This window comes from Anomalospiza imberbis, chromosome 1 (genome assembly GCF_031753505.1).
Source record: "Anomalospiza imberbis isolate Cuckoo-Finch-1a 21T00152 chromosome 1, ASM3175350v1, whole genome shotgun sequence".
NCBI lineage: Eukaryota > Metazoa > Chordata > Aves > Passeriformes > Viduidae > Anomalospiza > Anomalospiza imberbis.
The window spans coordinates 57,139,702-57,159,308 of NC_089681.1; positions in this window are offsets into that span (position 1 = coordinate 57,139,702).

The following is a 19,607-nucleotide window of genomic DNA, read 5'->3' on the forward strand; positions in this document are numbered from 1 at the left end:
CATAGGAGTACAAAATCCCACAGAGAAATTATAGGGCTTTTAATATAACACTATTTAACTAAGTCATATGAAAAGAAGCATAGGAAAAATGTAGACTATATAAATGGTGAAGATTGAGACAAGGATTTTTAATCAGAATTTTAATAAACAAAATTAAGGAATTGAAAGCGTAGGCTGGAAAATTAATAAGTTTTATTTGGTCATCTATATTGCCCCATCATCATATTGTTCAATTTTCAGAGCTAATTTTCCTAAGAAGGAAGTATAAATGGTACATAACTATCATCATAAGGCAACAAGTAATGCACTAGAGCTTCAAGTGTGAAAGATACACGTGTCTGTTTACCTATTTAGATAAATATGTGTTATTTAAAAATTCAGTATTACATTTTGGAGTACGTTTTTCATTGCTTTAATAAGAGGACCTTGTAGTGAGAGCCTTTGCCATGAACTGGAGAATGGAAAGGACTTTCTCTCCCACAGCTCAAATAACTTCTGTATATTTCCAGCTTTCCCCAGAATTTCCCCATAAAAAGCTGTGAAGACTATCAGTTCATTGCATTGTTTCCTTGAAAAATCACTTGTCTTTTTACCCACTCTTGTTTTGCTGTTTGAAGGAAGGCACTGAACCTTCTAGGAAACATATGTAATTTTTTAATTTTTCTGATTTTTTTTAATTGTTTTAATGAGGATTTGAACTATTTCCATAAATTTGATGTGCATATTTTGTAAATTTTTTCTTCTGTCCCAGCCTCTATCCTGCCTTTTGCTCAAAACCATTACATGGTAAGGAAAATTCTTTCATACAAACAGCAGTTAAATGATTGAGGAGTATAAATAGCAAGTAGAATGGTGGGTAGAGTTTCTTTAATTTGAATTACCAAGCATCCATTTTGTTTCCATATTTATCAAGTTTAACAAATGTTTCTAGCCATAAATACTTCATGTCTGCTTTTATGATGGCTCAAGCAAGAAATCCATTAAATAAATTTCAGAAGCATTGGTAACTGATTTCAGTGTATTGGCTCTCAGCATATGCTCTGTCAGGCAAGTAATACAGGTGATCTACTGCGTACCACTATCCTTGCTTTTCCTATATTAGTACCCTCTCTCACAGGTCAGAAGCTCTACACAGTATTTCATAAAGACAGGGTTAAGTATGCCTTTGCCTCCATGTATCCTCCAGCTGCTTTAAAAATTATTGATGATTATGTCAAGCTATTTAAAGAAGCACTAAATGAAGATTCACCTGTTTAGACCCATGGTCTGCTCAAGAATGGATATTTTTTAGGAAGGAAGAAAGGTCTTATTCTCTGTCTTCTTTCACAGCCAAAGAGAAAGCCCTGATCTATAAGTATTGGTATATTTTTTGTTTGTGTTATTATTTTTTCCCCCTGAATTTTCCTAAGTGGAAAATATAAGTAATGTCTTTCTTTGAAATTTAGCACTTTATGGTCATTGTTATCAGGCCCTGATAAAACTGTGTGAATTTACACCAGGGATCCTGAAGTTACAGATAAAAGATTTATGTCTAAAAACAGAAGATGAAAACTAAATTTAAACAATGTCTCCATGTTTTGATAGACCAAGTATATTTCAAATCTAGGCACTGAGATCTCATGTCAGAAGCCATTGTTATATATATTGTGATTTTTTTTTTAATTTTAAATAAGGGAAGAAAAATACTTTCTACTCCAAGCAACAGACTTTCAAATAACTATTTTTCAGTTTTTGTTTTTTTTTTTTTTCCTGTAGTTTGGTTTGGTTGCTTTTAAAGTCCAGCTAGGATTTCAGCTGTCTTTATAACTATTAGTTTATTGAATGGTCTTAGAACTAAGGCATAATTATACACTTCAATAAAAGAAGCACCAGGCTGTCATAGTGTTCAGTTTCTTTCAAGAATGAAGCTAGGTTTTCTGATACTAAAATGCAGTAAAATTGTAGCTTGCAGATAAATAAGAAATATGTTTATAAATAATATTTTCAATCTCATCCAGAATATTGGGTACAAAAACACAGATGTATAACAACTAATAATCCATGTAATGCTGCTATTTTTTGAGAAAGATCTCCTCTGACAAGTCTTTTTAAAGTTGCTTTTATACATTATTCCTTCAAAAAGACATTACCCTTATTTTGTCTAATTTAATGTTAGAATACTGCAACAAATTAGCATTGTAAAAAAAATATGTAATATAAACGAATATGTATTTATGTAACATTTATTCACTATATAAATTACTATTTCCTAAGCTTTCATGAGATGAAAGCTGATGATTCTCTATAGATGGGAAGATGTCTCATGCTTACCAGATATCCCCCTGCATTCCTCTGGCCAGATGCAGAGATGGGTTTCCAGAGGTATTTTCCATTGTTTGTCAGTTGCCTGGCAGCAGGTAGGTAACTCAAAGTATTCTTGGACACTCCTGAATCTTGTAAATGGGTCTGGAAAGCATGTTTAGGCAATGAATCAATCCTAATAATAACAAAACATATTGATAATTAGCTATATATTTTCTTTATAGCTCATACATAGAGTGGGTCTGGGGGTTTGTAAGGTGAAATGCTTTTCAAAGGGTAGATTTTAAATGCCTGAACTTTAAATTAGTGAAAGCCTCATTTTATCCATTATCTAGAAACTGAAGATATGTTGCACACTTGTCCCTTAATCAATTCCTTACTTAAAGGAAGAATAGCTACATTTCCTGATTTTTATTTATTTATTTAGGTTTATTGGTTTTTTGTACATATGCATGTGTGAAAGAGAGAGATATGGAACCTATTTTATGTCTGCGGTTATATGAAAAAAATTTTCTGATACTTGCCTAAGATCACTGAGAGGTTGAGAGCAACATTTGCGAAGACCAAATTGTTTTAAAATGCACTGAAGAAAAAAGTTTTTTCTGCCATGTATGTATATAACTCTCTACAGGATGGCTCTTTTTGGATACGATGGATAATATCAAAAGTCTAGGTTCTGTTTGAAGTTTGAAAATGCATTTCTGCATAAACTCCTAGAACACATTTTGTGAAGCGAGTATTTTGGTCTAGTAAAGTTGGTTTACTAATTTCTGGCATGGAGGAAATTGTGTTCTTCAGAGCCGGTTTTGTCTGCAGATGAGAGGGAAATGTGAAACAACTGGAGTGTTCCATATAAAGAATGAGGTATGTGTGTAGAGCAGAATCAACATGTGACTAGTGGGACTAGTACAATGTATCAGTGAAATGAGAAAAACACTACATATACAATCTAATTCTAATTATGACTTTTTTTTTTTTTTAACCAAGGAAAGAAATGTAGGCTTTATTTTTTTCTTCTTTTCAGAAGACAAAAACTAAATTTAAACATATTCTGCCATAGTACAATGATGAAGGTATTGGAGTGCCTTTATCACCAAATGCCTAAACTGGAATTCATCCAGCCAGGTCAATAGCAAGAGAGCTGAAAATATGTAATGTAAATAATTTTTACTGAGCAACTAGTCAAATGAACTAATCACAGGGATGTCCTGTGAAAAAGAAAGTGATGTTATTTAAGGTTTTTAAAACAAAACACTACAAGGGCCATAAATGGATGAAGATAAACTGCTTTGAGATATTCTTATAAATATATAACACCTGTCATAGCTAAATCTGTACTCATTTAACTAAGATTAAGTAAACTGGTATAAGAATTATTCTCAATAGCATATTACTGCGTTCTGCAGGTTGGAGAAAAGACAAAGAGCTGAAATTTTCTCATATATTGTCTGTGAAAAGGGGTGGCACATCATCAGGGCCTCTTTCTTTGTCTCATCAAGTGGACAATTAAATCTGTAGTTAAAATACAAGACTATTATAACTGACAATGTGTTTCAAATTCCTGATAGTAATTTAATGAGTATATTTTTATTTTCAACAGGCTTTTTGTCTTAGTATTGTTTTGCAAGTTGGCTAAATAAGGAATTCTGCCATATGAAGATTTTAGTGATGGTAGAAAATATTGAAATCCTAGAAAAGGAAAGAATGGGAATGAAGCCTGCATATTCTGTACTGGTGACTTGATCGATTTATGTTTGTACCATATATCCTTGATGTTAAGGATTTACTTCTCAGCTGAATAAGAATTGAGTATGGTCCTTAGTGAATTCCCTAGGTATACAATTAATTGTTTAGGTCAACCTTCTTTACCATTTACTTTAAAAAAGCATTACAAAAGCATCAGCTATAAACTTAGCAATTCTGGTAACAATTCAGAGCTTGTTTTGGCTTAGAACCAGCTGCTCTTTTGGTATCTATCCAGACTTTCATGTGAGAATTTTTGATGAAATTTGTGTTTTCTTCAAAGTTTGAAGTCACATTTTCAGAATCAAATTTGATGCTTCGTGAGTTTCACTTCAGGTCACTACATTCCTCTACCATGTGAAACTACAGAAATAATATTTTACTATTCTGAGTTGGTAAAAGCACCGTTATTTTAAGAATGACTCTTCTCATTCCTTAATCTCATCGCTCATTTTCAGCGAAAAATTTTCTTTGTCTATGAAGTAATCAAGTCATAAATAGGACAGGGACAGAGAATGGCAGGTAAAGGTCTAGAATCATGTATAAATGATGTTACAGATTACATTTATAATGCTGTGGTTTTTTTGTATTTTGTATCCACTCTTCCTACTACTATGCATTTATAATGTAGTGGTGTCTAGAGAGCAACAGGCTATGGCGAATATATAAAAATGGCATTCCTTTGCTCAAAGAGATGACTGTCTCAAAGAGACTTTGTAACAAGTGGATGCAACAAGCATATAGAATAAGGACATAGCTGCTGAGATGTTGTGAAGAGGTGGGAGGAGTATGGTTTTGAGCTAGCTGCAATGCTATCCCAACACATTGTCTGCAAATTCACTGTGTACCTGTTAGATTTCACCAAACACAAGTTACATATGCATCGGTTCATGTCTCTGAAGTGCCTGTATCCTAATGCAGGCAGCATGGGGAGTTAATATGATGAGGGAGAGATCTGTGTGCACCTGTGGACTGTGGTCTTTTTGGAGATGTGGTGGGATGGCTTCTGTGTCTAGAGTGTTGCAATGAAGGAGGGGATATGGACTCTTTAGGAAGTACAGAAGGAAAAACTTCAAGAGGGAGTGTTGTCCTTTTTCTAAGAGAGCGTCTGGAGTGCATAGACCTTTGCCAGGATGGATGAGGAACTGAGAGCAGGAATTAAAAGAAAAAACAACAAAAATGTAAACATGACATTAAAGTATGTGTCTGCCACTTGAGCAGGGAAAAGCAGTGGATCAGGTCTTCTACAGAGGAACAGCTTTATTTTCACAAACATTGGAACTCATGGGGACTTCAACTACCCCACATCTGCTAGAGAAATGGTACAGCAAGACATAAGCAATTCTGAAGGTTCCCAGAGTGCATAAGCAGTTACTTTGTCCTCTGACTGATAGAGAAGACAACAGAGATGGTCTCCCAGACCTCATGCTCACCAGCAAGGAAATAATCTCTGGGGATGTGAAGATCAAAGGCAGCCTCGGCTACAGTGACCATGAAGTGGGGAAGTTCAAGATGCTGAGAGCAGAGTGAAAGGCAAACTCACAAGCCTGGACTTCAGAAGAGTATATTTTTGCCTCTCTCAAGACCTGTTTAGAAGAGGTCCATTGAATTGAGTCTTGGATGAAAAAAGGGAACTAAGAAAATTGGTTAATGTTCAAAGATATCTCTGCCAAGCTCAGGTTCCATCTGAATAAATACAAAGCCAAATATGCGGGAAGGTCTGAATGAATGAGTTTGGCTTCTAGCCAAACTACCTGAAGGTAAGGTGCAAAGAAAATGGACTCAGGCTCTTAGTGACACCTAGTAACAGGAAAAAGGGTAAAGGACTGAAACACAGGCAGTTTCCTCTAAACATCTGAAATATGTGAGGGTATCTGAGCAGTGGCAGAGTTTATCCAGAAAGGTTGTGGAGTCTTCATCACTGAAAATACTCAGGAATTTTCTGGCCATGGTCCTGGGCAAGCAGGTGGTCCTACTTGAGCAGGAGGGTGGACGTCCAGAGGTCTCATTCAACCTCAAACAATCTATAATTTTGTGATTCTGCTTTACACCAAAGGTGAATCTTGAGGTGGAATCGTTATTTTAGAGAGGATTCAGAAATATGTATGCCTCTGGAAAAATGCCTAGAGCTAAAAGACTTGCTTCTCATGGATTGTGATGAACCTGTTCTAGTTTATTATTAATGCTATGCCAAATGCAGAATCCAGTATGAATTTTCATCTGATTCATCTAGTTGAATTGTATATAACAGAAATAAATTACATGAACTTCAACAGACTTTTCAAGGACAAATACAATACACTAGCACAGTGCCCATGAAACATAAAAAATTAATCTTAATAACAAATGTCATTCATTACAAAAAAGTAATACATAGTTTTGCTTAGATGATACTGACATTTTACCAGCGTGGAACCTTAAACTGTTCCCTATTAGGCAAAATGACTTATTCTTTTTCTTGTAAAAGATCAGAGAAAAAAATAATAGCCTGTTGCTCCAATAAAAAAACATCAGTTTATTGAAAAAAATTCAGGCCAAATCAGCCTTACCTTTGCTGCAGCAGAAGCTTCATGCTGAGACTAGATGTGTCTGATTGACCCATCATCCCTGCTGGAAGCCTCTACTCCTCTATTAGCCCTGACTTGTGTGCCCTCAAAATAAGTGCTGATATTTTACAATTCATGACACAAAGATAAAGGAAAAAATTAAAATGCAATATCTGATTAGGAATATAATTTTCAGCCACCACTGTTTCCTGAATGCTTTGACTCCTGGTACCAGCAGTTTTAATGTGTATATATATTATGCTGGAATCCTTCTTCCTGTTAAAATAGACTAATAAATACTTGGATTTAAGCTGGTTTTTTGTCCTTAAGTGGCACACAAAACAAAAAGAAAAAAAGAGAAAGAGTCAAGTATGAGTACTTATCCTTCATCAGCCAACAGAGAATTTAATTAATTTATTGCAAAGATCTTTTTCCTGTGTGACATAACTACATTATCCCTACTGGAATGATAGTGGCAGCCTAAAGTCAAATATCATATTGAATTTTGAAAAAGATTTGTGCAAAACACAACAGGTGGTTGTACAAAGCAATGGAATTTTACTCTGTTTTAGAACTAGAAAAATACAAAACAATTTAAAATTTGTAGCTAAACAAGCTAATGACTGGATTATACACACTTTTTAGTAATTCTCACCAAAAAGAATCCTAAAATTCTATACTATACTTTCTTTTAAGGATTTCATTCCTTATAGGGACTATATAATGTTTTATTAATTTGTGGTACTGAAGTATTTATTTAGCAGAAATAATACTAAGAATTTAGTGTTTCAAAAAGTGGGTTCTTGATCATCAGCATCTATGTAAACACTCAAAGCAACTTCTCTGAAATAGCTGTTTCTCAGTAGCCAGTTTTCCTATTAGCACTCCAGTTCAGTCTCTTCTCACTGCTCTTTTATTACCAAAGGAGTTTCTTTGACTAATGCTGCCTACCATGAAAGTTCATTTTTGCTTAAGTTTACAATTATTTAATTCTCCTCTTACCATTCTATGGTGTGTGCCCATTGATATTTTTAGCAATCCAGTTTAGAAAATATGTTGAAAAAATAAACAATCCACCCTTCACCTCCCTCGCAAAATATCCTACCAACCAACCAATCAACTAACCAACCACCCAACCAACAACAAAGAAACAAAAAGAAAACAAAAGAAAACAAACAACAAAAAACCCAGACAAAAATAGGAAAAAATAAACCCCCACAACAATTATGCTTTCTTCTGTATTCTATTTTGGTGAGTTTCAAGTTTTCTCTTTCTCTTCAGAATGGTAATAACATGATTGGAGATTCAGAGCTCAGGATCCAGCTCACAAGTGGCATTAGTCTATTTTACAGCTGTGCATGAGGAAAGAAGAGGATTTGGCATGCTTTTTCCCTTTAGTACTCAAAATCCAGTTAATGCTTATTGAAATAGCTGGCTTTTTCCTTCTTTTTATTTCTTACTTTTCTCTTTACCTTTAATATTGCCAATTACCTTGATGTAAACAGGAAGAATTTTGGGTCTTTATGAGAATGTGAAAAAAATTGGTAACATACACAGAGTTGCTGTACACTGAAAAGATGTATAAATTCCAGAGTAAAATTTTCTTCTATATAAACATGTTTTTTCTATCTTATTCAGTTACATCACTCAGATCAATGTATGCTTACATTTATGGTCTTTTGGAAATCAGAAGATATATGTATATGTATGTAGATACATATACATATATATATATATATATATTTATCAGTAATTTTGGTTTTTTGTTGTAAAAAATTAGAAGGCTGATAATGAACCCTGTTGTGAAGGACACTATCCCTGTTCTATTTTTTCCCTGTAAAGCACATTGTGACTTGCAAAAGGGGAACAAAAGAAAACCCAACCCAAAACATTTTTCTTTCTTTCCTATTGAACATATTATCCTAAATAAACTATTATTCCAGAATCTAAGTAGAAATGCTGTTTCTAAATATAATTGGGCTAATGGCTTTTAATGCTAGCATAAAATACTAGTAAGAACCAGAAGCCTATATACATTGTCCTATGCGAAGGTACTTCAGATGCATTCAATGAATTCAATCAAAGTTCAAGATGCTTTCTTTATTTACTTTATTTTAATGCATGAATCTAAATTATTTTTTCTTCCAGCTAGAAATAGCTGTCTGAACTTCAGTCTATTTTAGCTTAAAAAGCTTATTTTCCTCTGCTGTGAATTAAAAATTGTTTCTGTTTTCAGACTACACTACTAACTGAACTCTTTACTAACTAGTTATTTGTGTCACCATAGATAAAATTTACAACCAAGTTCAGCTATATCTGAAGGCTTTATTATTGCTTAAAGTAGATGACATTCATATCAAGTCTGCTTCAGATACAGTTTTATATATGACCAAATGTCATGATAAAAGATCCATTCATCACAGTTATTACCTAAATTATTCTGAACCAATAGGTCTAGCACATTATTAAAACACACCAATTTTTTTCTTTTTCATTTTACTTTCTTTTTAACAGTTCTATCCTGAATCAAATGATGTTACCATAGTTATATGTCTCAGCAGTATTAGATAACCCTTTGCCTATTTGTATGTTCTGATTAAATTTCTTCCTGCTGTTGGGGATGCCTAACTCCATCACAGTTTCCAGAGGTCATTTGAGTTCCACTTATTTTTAGCTTTGCATGTTCCTTATCCCTGGTGTCACACTATCTCCTGACATCTCAGAAAATATCAAAATTTAATGTAGAATAAAATGGTTATTCCTGGGGCCGTGCCATGTATCTTGGCCAGCTTGACTAGGCAAAGCAACACCCTGGGCAGCAAACTACCAGAGGCAGCTGCTTTCTCTGAGTAGTCACAAGACTGACTGACACTGGCAGCACTGGTTGAACCATCATCCACTGACAGCAACAGCAGCCCACCCTAGAAACATCCATTATTACCATCTTGCCCAAAGGAGCTTGATGTCTTTTTCAAAATCTCAGCTTACCTCCTGCTCTCCAGAGTGATTTCATTCCTTTGAATTTGTCCTTTCCTGTAGGAGCCATTTACACCATAGTACTCAGCAACTGCATTTTGCATTGATGTCCTGCAAGCCTTGGGCTCTGTGTGATTATCCCAAGGTTATGGCTAATAGATCACGTCACAACAGTTTGTGTGCAGACTAATGCTCCATATCTTTGGGCAACTAACAACATAATTTTATCTTTAAGTAGTGAAGCTCATTTTTTGTATCAGGCATCAAAATCTAGGTCTTCACTTTGGGTTTAATCTTACATCAAGTATTTTAGATTCCATGTACAATTCCACGCTCACGTGGAGTACTCTGTCTCTACTACTACAGAAATAGTAGACATAACACGTGGCATCTCTGTGTTTTCCCAGTCCCTGGGCAGCTCCGGCACCTAGAGCAATACCATCTCTCTTCGGGATCCGGGATTGCCGCGTGTTTCCGGAGTCAGCTCCGTGCCAATGTCCAGGCAGGGGTGCCAGTAGATTCCTCGCTACTACGAGCGAGAGACACCAGTAAAGAGTGAAAGAACGTCTGGATTCTCCACATGTGGAAGGCTGAAAGTCTTTTATTGTTGCAGGGAGCTGCGCTGAGGCGCCGTGACCCACTCCCATCTTGCGTGTGAGGAAAAATGGCGTTGGGCACTCCAAGACGAGGGATTATATTGGGGACAGGGCAAGGAGAGCAGGGGCCCTCCTGCCCAATGGAGGCAGGCGCCGTGGTGATGACATGGACCACGGCACCCAACGGGGATACGGCCAGGGTGGACCCCGGGCTCTGGGGCGGATGGGAGATGGGAATTCAGAGTGAGGGGCACTGAACCCTCTGGGCAGGATGGGGACTGATCAAAACAGTGACAGCGCAAGCTCCAGCAGTCAGGGACCCGGAGTGAACAGCCGCAGGGGGGGGAAAGGGGAACAGACACAGGGGGTGCACGGGGGTACACAGAACATGGCTAGCTAACAGATCCAAACCCTTAACCTAAACCCCAAACCGCAATGCAACAATAACATAACAAGAAAAATAAATTTCCTTTGTTGGCTTTTTATCTGTAAAAATATGTCATTGTCTTCACTCCTTTATTCCGTTTGGGTTTTTCTGAATCGTGAACTCTTTTCTTAAAACACAGATTTAGGATTAAGTGTTAATTGTCTCCTGTGACCATGAGTAACAGAAAGTGCCAAAACTGATGTGACAAAACTCTCCCTCTAAACCCCACTCTAGCATCTAAATATTTTATATACCCTATGCAGGCAACACAACACAATGTAAAAAACTTTCACTTGATGTAAATTATGAAAGACATCCCAGTTTTCCTGAAACCTTAGGTGAAATCCAAAGATGCTTGCCAAGATGTGTCTTGCAAGTTAATCAAGCGCTACCTCTATAAGGATAACAGTTTAGACAGGTGGCCATTTAGAGTCCACTGTTTCGCCATGGAGGAAAAGGACAAGAAAACAGAGAACAGACCATGTTAGTGAAAATCTTATAGTAAAATATGCAATTTTTCTTTCTTTATTACACTGTGAATTGAAAGTGCTAAGTAGCAGAAAGATGCAGATAGAACTACAATATTAAAAGTATTGCAGTGACATTTGATGTATTCCTAATAACTGTTCACCTACCCATATTGGGTGAGGTCTTATGTTCTGTGCTACATGATCATAATTTATTGATAACTAGGATATATAAAACCTATATTCCTCGAAAAACATGAGCAAAAATAATTTCTCATTCTCTTAACATGCAGTCTGCCATCTGATTTGAGAATTCCACTTCAAAAAAGATTTTCCCAGATCACAGACTAATTGCATTTGAATTTATAAATCATCCACATAACTGGAAGAAGAAAGAAAACAATCAACTTGCAGTATATGTATTCAAAAGAAAGAACCCAAAACCATGTGTATTTTTGCCCAGGTTTCCTTATAAGATGTGGCAAATATGGTAAAAATTGTTCCAGTCCTTTATGTACAATATGACATAAAAAATATTATTTGCTAAGTTATATCCTATCAGGCTGACTTTCCATAACATTTCTATTGTTTTTTTCCTGCTGAACTTTTTCAGTAGGTGCCTCACATGAGCAGGAGTAACGACTGAATCCAGAGAGCTCTTCTTGCCACTGAAATTACATTATCATTTTTTTGCCTACATCTCCCTGGATTGGTGTATTATTTAAACACATTGTGCTGCATATTCTCACAGTCTGTTTCCCCAGCCTGCCCAGGGACCACACATATTCATACATGCATTTGGAGAACAGTTCCAGAAACTGATAGAGTATTTGGTCTCACAAATCGACTTCCAGAGTGCCCCTGTGTGCCCAAGCTGTTTGGCTGTACCTGAGCATCCTACCATTGTCACACCATTGGCAGGTACTTCTCAGATCGTAGCATTCCTATCAGCTCCTCTTCCTTCATAAAATCGGAGTCATTAATTCCTGTTTACTCACTAATGTTCTGTATATCTGTCATGAAAATCTTGGGTCTGAATTAGTCCCCTTAGAGCAAAGTACAGCATTGCATCACTGGAGTTATTTTTGAGAGCAATATAAGGACAATTTAATCAGTGGAAATAGTATAAGAAATTAACATAGCCTGCATTTCCAACTGCTCTTTAGAAACATGCAAGAAAATAACATGAAAATGGTGTTGGGAAAGAAGAAGAATAAACATTAAGAATAATAAAAAACCCTAATAAAATAGATCATTCCCTTGAAATAATCACAAATAAAACTATGAAAATGTACTTTTATGAACTGTATAGGATGCACAGTTTCTGAGGTTGCTACAAAAGCTTTAGATTTCTTCTAGGGATAACTACATAGGATTTAAAAATCTGATTATTTCTACTTTCTATTTCACACATCTTTAACTTTTTGTTGTTGTTCTTAAAACAGATTTTTTTTCTTGTGAATTCTTTCATATGTCACAGAAAAAGGACATTTAGACATATATAGAATATCTATTATACGGATTATAATCAGTCCTTCTAGTAAGTACTTACAGCCAGAAATTTACAGCGACCTCTGGCCTCCCATTGTCTTTCTTGATTTATGCCAAAATTGGGCCATTTTTCATGTGTTTCCTTTCTGCCTTCCGATGCAACGCTGGCAGAAAATATCTCCTAAAGGTGTGATGGCAATATTTAGTTTTCTTTTGTTATTTTTCTCCATATATTTGCATATAGAGATATGTATGTATAGGTACATGTATATATTTAAAAGTAGAATATTTTATTTTTTTCCACATCCCTAAATACTACATTAACTATTCAGGGTGGTTTTGAATCTCCAAATTTAATTTTCATTTTCACCCTCTATGAAATGTTTTGGCATCAGGTAAGTAACTTTAAAGCAATTAACACAAGATGTGGATATAAATGATTAAAGTAGCAAGTAGTACAGGAAATGAATTTTTATTTATAAAGTATTTGAATATGAAACTTGAATTTTCAAAGCAGTTCCCTTAATATACAAGTAAGTGTGTAATCTTCTCCTTTGTGAGATTATATTCTTCTCACTAATGAAGCAATAAGTTCCAAAGAAAAACAAGGCATCAATTATGACAAAGTTGTCTTTAACATCCCAAATATTCTAGGACTTTCTCAAATAGCGTACTAATGATGTAACATCATGACCCAAAGTCCACTTTCCATTACATCAGTATTTCTGTCCTACAGGAGGAATGATGCATTCTAAAACAGCAAAAAAAAAAAAAAAAAAAAAAAACAAAAAAAACAGCAAAAAAAAAAAAAAAAAAAAAAAACCAAAAAAACCTCTCACTTTTTAGGGGACAGATGAATATCCTGCCTCTTGAGGAAAATTTGAAAGAGAGATGAGAGCAGCAGCCACTCTTAGTTATGTAAATTATAGATAGTCCTTTTAATCATCTGACAGATACATGCAGCGAAGTGCTATAAAGTATTTTGGCTTCTTCTCTAAAGGCAGCCCAAAGCAAAGTTGTGGTAGATTAGACACCATGTGTCCCACTGTTCATGTATACAAATTATTACCATCACCACACTAACCCAAAATAACAAAAGAAAAACTTAACAGAAAAATACAAAAAGTAGTAGTAAATGTCATAAAAGACAATCTTCTCAAATGATTCTTGTTTTCTGTTTAGGAGTAGATTTGTTTACAGAGAATCTCTCCAGACCCTGGGATGTCAGAAACAATCTGGGTGTAACAAAAGGCTTCCTGCCTTGCTTTCTGTTCATCTGTTCATCTTCAAACAAGAAAGGCTTTGAAACACTGTATTCACTTATCTTCAACTTCTAAGCTTTCTTCTTGTCATACTGCTTAATTATTTTGTATATTAAAATTTAAAGAATTACACTATCCAAGTGAGTAGCCAGTACCTTTCTTAAGTAAGAATCTATCATCAAAACATCTTGGAAAGATATCAAATGAAATAGAATACTGTCTTGAGTTAAGATTGCATTCACTGAGTTTTAGTTTTAACTTTTTTTATAACTTTATCTATATATTTTATTTCTTTCCTTTGTTTAGTTAAACTTTGATTTTTATTTGAAACCCTCCCTGAATGACCTTCACCTTCTTTTCTTGTCTCTGTTTTATATTTCCCTTATGTAAATTCGCCATAATTTTTACTTGCATTAAAAAAATATATATATATTTGTCAGAATCTTTGTTAGTCACATTTAAGATTATTTCTTTTTCAATGTCTCCTCAATTATGTTTCTGTCTGCACTTGTGATGTTGCTTTCTATTGTTTCTCTTTTCTGTTCACTATTAAAGTCAGACTTAATAACTATTAGCACATATCAGTAAATGCCATCTTCACTCCCAGCTACTAGAAAAGGTTCATATCACTGTTTTTGGCACTTCTGCTCTCTCACAACTTTTTATCTTTATTTGAAATATAAATCTTTTGGCAATGACATTCCATTTACTACTGTAATCACAGATACTTGGAACTTGGTTTAGTATTTACTGATGTTCAAAATTATCATTATTTACCAAAGCAGGGTTTTGGGGTTTTTTCCATACATAAGCAAATGAAAATGTGACAAACAGCACACTGTACACAAAACAATGTAGTTCTCCATATTTTCAAGCAAACTTTTTGGTTCTTTGAACTCCGCATCCCTCAAATATAATTCAGTTTTTACATTACAAACTCAATTATTTTTTTAAATTTACTCCACAATGTTTTAAGAAATTCTGTATTTTCTTCCTTATTTCATCTTGGTGCTGTTAATGTGTTTCATTGTGTTGAACAGATAGAATTACGAAGGAACTGAGAAAATAATTCTGATTCTATAAATCGTCTAACTTCCTGTCAACAGAAGTTCTGCAAACTTTTGGGTTTTATTTTCTATTTTTTAATAAAGAAATTATATTTTGTAAGGTAATGGACTTAGTGTGTAAGATTTCAATGTATTTTATTAATTTCAGTGGAAAATTAATCTATGAAAGCTATTGGTTTCTTTTGAGTTTTACAAACACTGCATTAATACAGAAATATAAAATTATTGAAATCCACAAGGTTTATTTTAAATGAAATGTTATGTTTATAGTATTATACTAGTAGGAAGTCATTGAAATAAGTAGAAACTACTCAAATGTAGGCAATCCATTAAGTTAGAAACACCAGGTTTCTTCATTAGGTAAGGGGGATGGATAGACATCCCTAAGAAACTGTCCGGACCACCTAAGATTTGAATCATACTTTTTAGACCACCCTTCTCTCTGCTTTAATTATAAAAAAATAAGTAAGGAGGAAAATTCAAATTATACTTTTCTTTAGTTACATTTGGGTTATGTCAAAATTCAGTGGAATGTAAAACCAAAGTACATTGCATGTTAAGATTTTTATTCCCCGCCCCAAATGTACCTGATGAAGAATTTCTGGCTTGTTTGCACAGATGCACATGGAGAGACAGAACCTAACCCGCCATTTCTTCATCAACTGTTTTATTGGCACAAGCTGAAAACAGTTCCTGGAGAGGATGTCCAAATATAGAATCTAGACATTTCTATTGAAAGTCAAATAACAGCGTTATTTCATAATTTAGAGCCCATCTGGACCTGAGCCTCTATTTTCTGGCAAATGAGCACCTTGGCAAGGGTATGAGATGTTAATTTTATGGTATGGCATTTTTATTAAATACTGAGCATGTAGCACTGTAAATTTATGTCATGCTTTACAAACTGGTAATAAAAATACAGTTCCCCTCCCATGTGATGAGATTGCAAAAGACAAAACAGAAATGTTTCAGAAATTTTAAAAGTGAGCAGATAATGAAGAAAGAAAAGGTGGAAAAAAACTAAACTTTATTTCAATTAACCTTATTTGAAGTTAAATAAATGTCAGCCTTGTCAGGGCAAAAGAATCAGGCTTTCCAAACTGCATCATGACAGAAGGCATGAAAGTTAATTTCGTAGAAAAAAATTTTATACATACAGGAAAGAGAACAGGGAAAGAAAATTTATCTAAAACATCTGTCTCTGTATCTCCAGGTCAATTAATATAATGACATCTTTCTAAAACTTCTTCATTACCTTCAATTTGGGTTACTGTAAATAACATTGACTTATTTAAGAAGTCAGTTTGCTAATGATTACTTTTTTATGACTTTATAAATGTATTGAATAGCATATGATTGAAGTCAGATCATAAGCTTTAACTTCCTCCCTTATTTCCTACCTCTTATTTGATTATCAATTAAAATATGCTCTATGGATTGTGCCTCACCACATACTCATTCACTCTGATATTTTTAATTTTTTTTAAATTCAACTTTCAGTTGCAAGAACCAGAATAATCATTTTTTTCTGGACAAATATATGTAGATATAATAAATACCAAGAATGCTGACATGGCCAGAAGTAGAAGAGAAGCAAACAGTTCTCGAAAAGATATTTTGGAGACTCAGAAAGATAAGAGACCAGACAGGTGACAGAAGGGCATCTGTCTCAAACAGTCCTATGAAAATCCCATTAACAGGGCCTGAAAAGTCAATCTGCTCAAGGTGGGAAAAGAATACTCTGTATCAGCTATTGAAGTAAGATCTAGGTAGTTATGCAGATATAAAATTATTTTACCTGTTAATGAAATTTTCTCTGGGGTAGATACAAGTTGGGGTTTTATCCAATAATTTTCAAAAAGTCTGCTGGGCTTTATTTATTTTTTCGTAACTTCAAAATATGTGGATGTACCATAAGAGCCTTCCATAAAAATCTCTCCTTTTGTGCACAACTAAATTATAATAGCCATAGGAATCCAGAATTAGTAAGAAAACAATAGTTTATTCAGTGGTGGCATTTTCTGTCTGTTCTTCCTAGCAGTTAAGGATTTAGGAGAAACAAAAAGAAAAGAAATTTAGAAATTATCACTATAATTTTATTAATTAAAATTGAAAAAAATTAGGAGTATAAATAAAAAGCATGAATACTCTATGACTGTATAAGAAAGTTTTTCACACTGTACTTTGAGGTGGAGCATATCTGACAAGCAAATTTTAAAATATTTGAGGTCAACTGTTTGCCACTTTCAATTAAATACACTTAAGAAGAAGTAACAATATATACAGTGATCATTTCCCCTGCATAAATTTACTTTCTTCATGGTACAAACCTGTACGGTTACTAATACCTGGTAGAGATTTTTTGTCTGCTTGTTTTTAAAATTCAAAATTCTTAGAGGTTTCTCCATTCCTGTATTCTTACTAAGGAAAAAATACCTTATTATGATGCTCAGCTCAGTGTTTTATAGACTTTAATATTCAAATAGATGCACTCATATAAAAGGAACTCTTTCACCTGGACATGATGACCTATAATGGCCTTACTAACCTGTTTCTTTACATGAAATGCATTTAAGATTAAATGGAACTTCATCTTTCCCTGTTTTTTGTCCACTATCTCAAATATATGAGTCAGCATTGAACTAAAGCTCTTTTCCATCTACTGTGTTCTGTAAGGGGTGATGGATAAGAAAAAGCCAAGGTATCCAGCATGTGTTAATATAAAACCTGACAGACGTTTTGCAAACATAGATTGTCATGGCCATATGTATTGCTTACAGGCAAAATCACCTCAGTATGTCATGCCAATTCAAAGAGTCACAGATTTTCTGACTAGGACAGGCTTTATGTAAGTTCAGAAGATTAACTGTTAAAAAGCCCCATCAGTTCTGGGAGAAAAAAAAATCCCAAACATAAATACTGATGTGCAATGAAAAGTATACAGACTTTTAATGAACCTAATAATGCGAAAGACATAACTAAACTACTGGGGTTTTCGGTTGGCTGGTTTGGGTTTATTGTTTTGTATTTTGATTTTTTTATAGAAGCATTTAGATTGGAAAGGATCTTTAAGATCCCCTAGATCACCTGTAAACCTAGCACTGCTAAGTCCACCAATAAACTATGTCCCTAAGCACTACATCCATACATTTTTTGAACACTTCCAGGGATGGTGGCTCCACCACTTCCCTGGAAATCCTATTTGAGTGCTTGTCAATCTTTTCAGTAATAAAATTTTCCTGATATCCTATCTAAACCTACTGTGGTGCAACTTGTGGCTGTTTCCTCATGTGTTGTCCCTTATTGCCTGGGAGAAGAGGTCAACCCTCACCTGGCCACAGCCACCTTCCAGGCAGTTGTAGGGAGTGATAAGGTCTCTGCTCAGCCTCCTTCTCCTCAGGCTAAACAACCCCAGCTCCCTCAGCTGCTTCTCATAGGGCTTGCACTCCAGACCCTTGACCAGTTTTGTCACTATTTGGATGTCCTTCAGCAAAAGCTTTCTTTTGTTCTTACAATAATGACAATAAACAAGAGTCACTTTTGTCAATATCACTGACTTAAAATTGTTGAAAAAACTGGCACCTTTTAAAAGTACTTTATTTCTTCATGCTGGTTAGCAGATCACCTAGTTGAATATAGGAAGGCAGTTGGTAAAGTGGTTAAATGAAAAAATTGTACATATATATGTTGATATTTTTCCTGGTTGTTTATCCATATTTTAGTAAAGTTATTTCATACAAATTCAATGAGTTTTAGAAATCCAGTAAGTGATCTTTCAGCCAGATGTAAATATTTGAGAGCATTATTAGATATAAATAATTTTATTTCTACTAAACTTAACTTTTTATATAACTTATGTTGCTTACTGCAAAAATAATGGACTGCTGAAGATTAAACAAACATATCTCATTAATGTAATTATATTCCATATGTAAAATCAAAGGTGCCAGATAGGCAGCTTATGAAAGCAGTAGTCCCAGAATAAAACTCGGTAGAAGTCACATTGAAATTGGCATAAGGCAAGTTTTTCATCATAGCACGGTCAACGCTCTTCCACTCTGTCCTTTAAGAATGCTTATTGCTGAAAAGTTAACACAAAATGAATACGCATTCCTTTGCTTCTATGTTAAAACTGCATCTAGTAGCAATTGGACTGAGACTGTAAATTTTTTATAAATGGCACAGTCAGTACCACACAGTCATTGTGAATAAAATAAGGTGTCTAATTGCCTAAGATGAACTGATTACAATGTTCTAAGAGGTAGGGGAAGATCCTGTATTTTTTTTACCAATTCCTGAAATATCTAGTCTTTCTTCTACTGCATGTGTTGGACATGACAAGGATATAGAGGTGCATGCTTTTTTTTTTTTTGTTTCCATCACAAAAAGCTGTATTCTGTAAGGTTTTTCTGATGTTAAGTCATGAAATCTGAAAGTTAGTGTGACATTGAAAGTCTAATTTGAGTGGGAGTTGGTCACTGAAATGAAATTTTCCAATTAATATTATCTAAGAGGGGCTATGAAAAATAAAGAGATGATGAGTGCAGTTATAAACCAGCCACATTTCAAAGAAGGACAGCCACCAAGCAGATTTGTCCCAGTATGTAATTCTCTGTTTATTTCATTTTGTATATTTGAAATTAATAAGTCACTTTTTGCTGCTCTCTGTTAACTGTTGAAGTAATCTCACACCAGAGCTGCCAGGGGTTACAAAGATACCTCAGAGCAAAA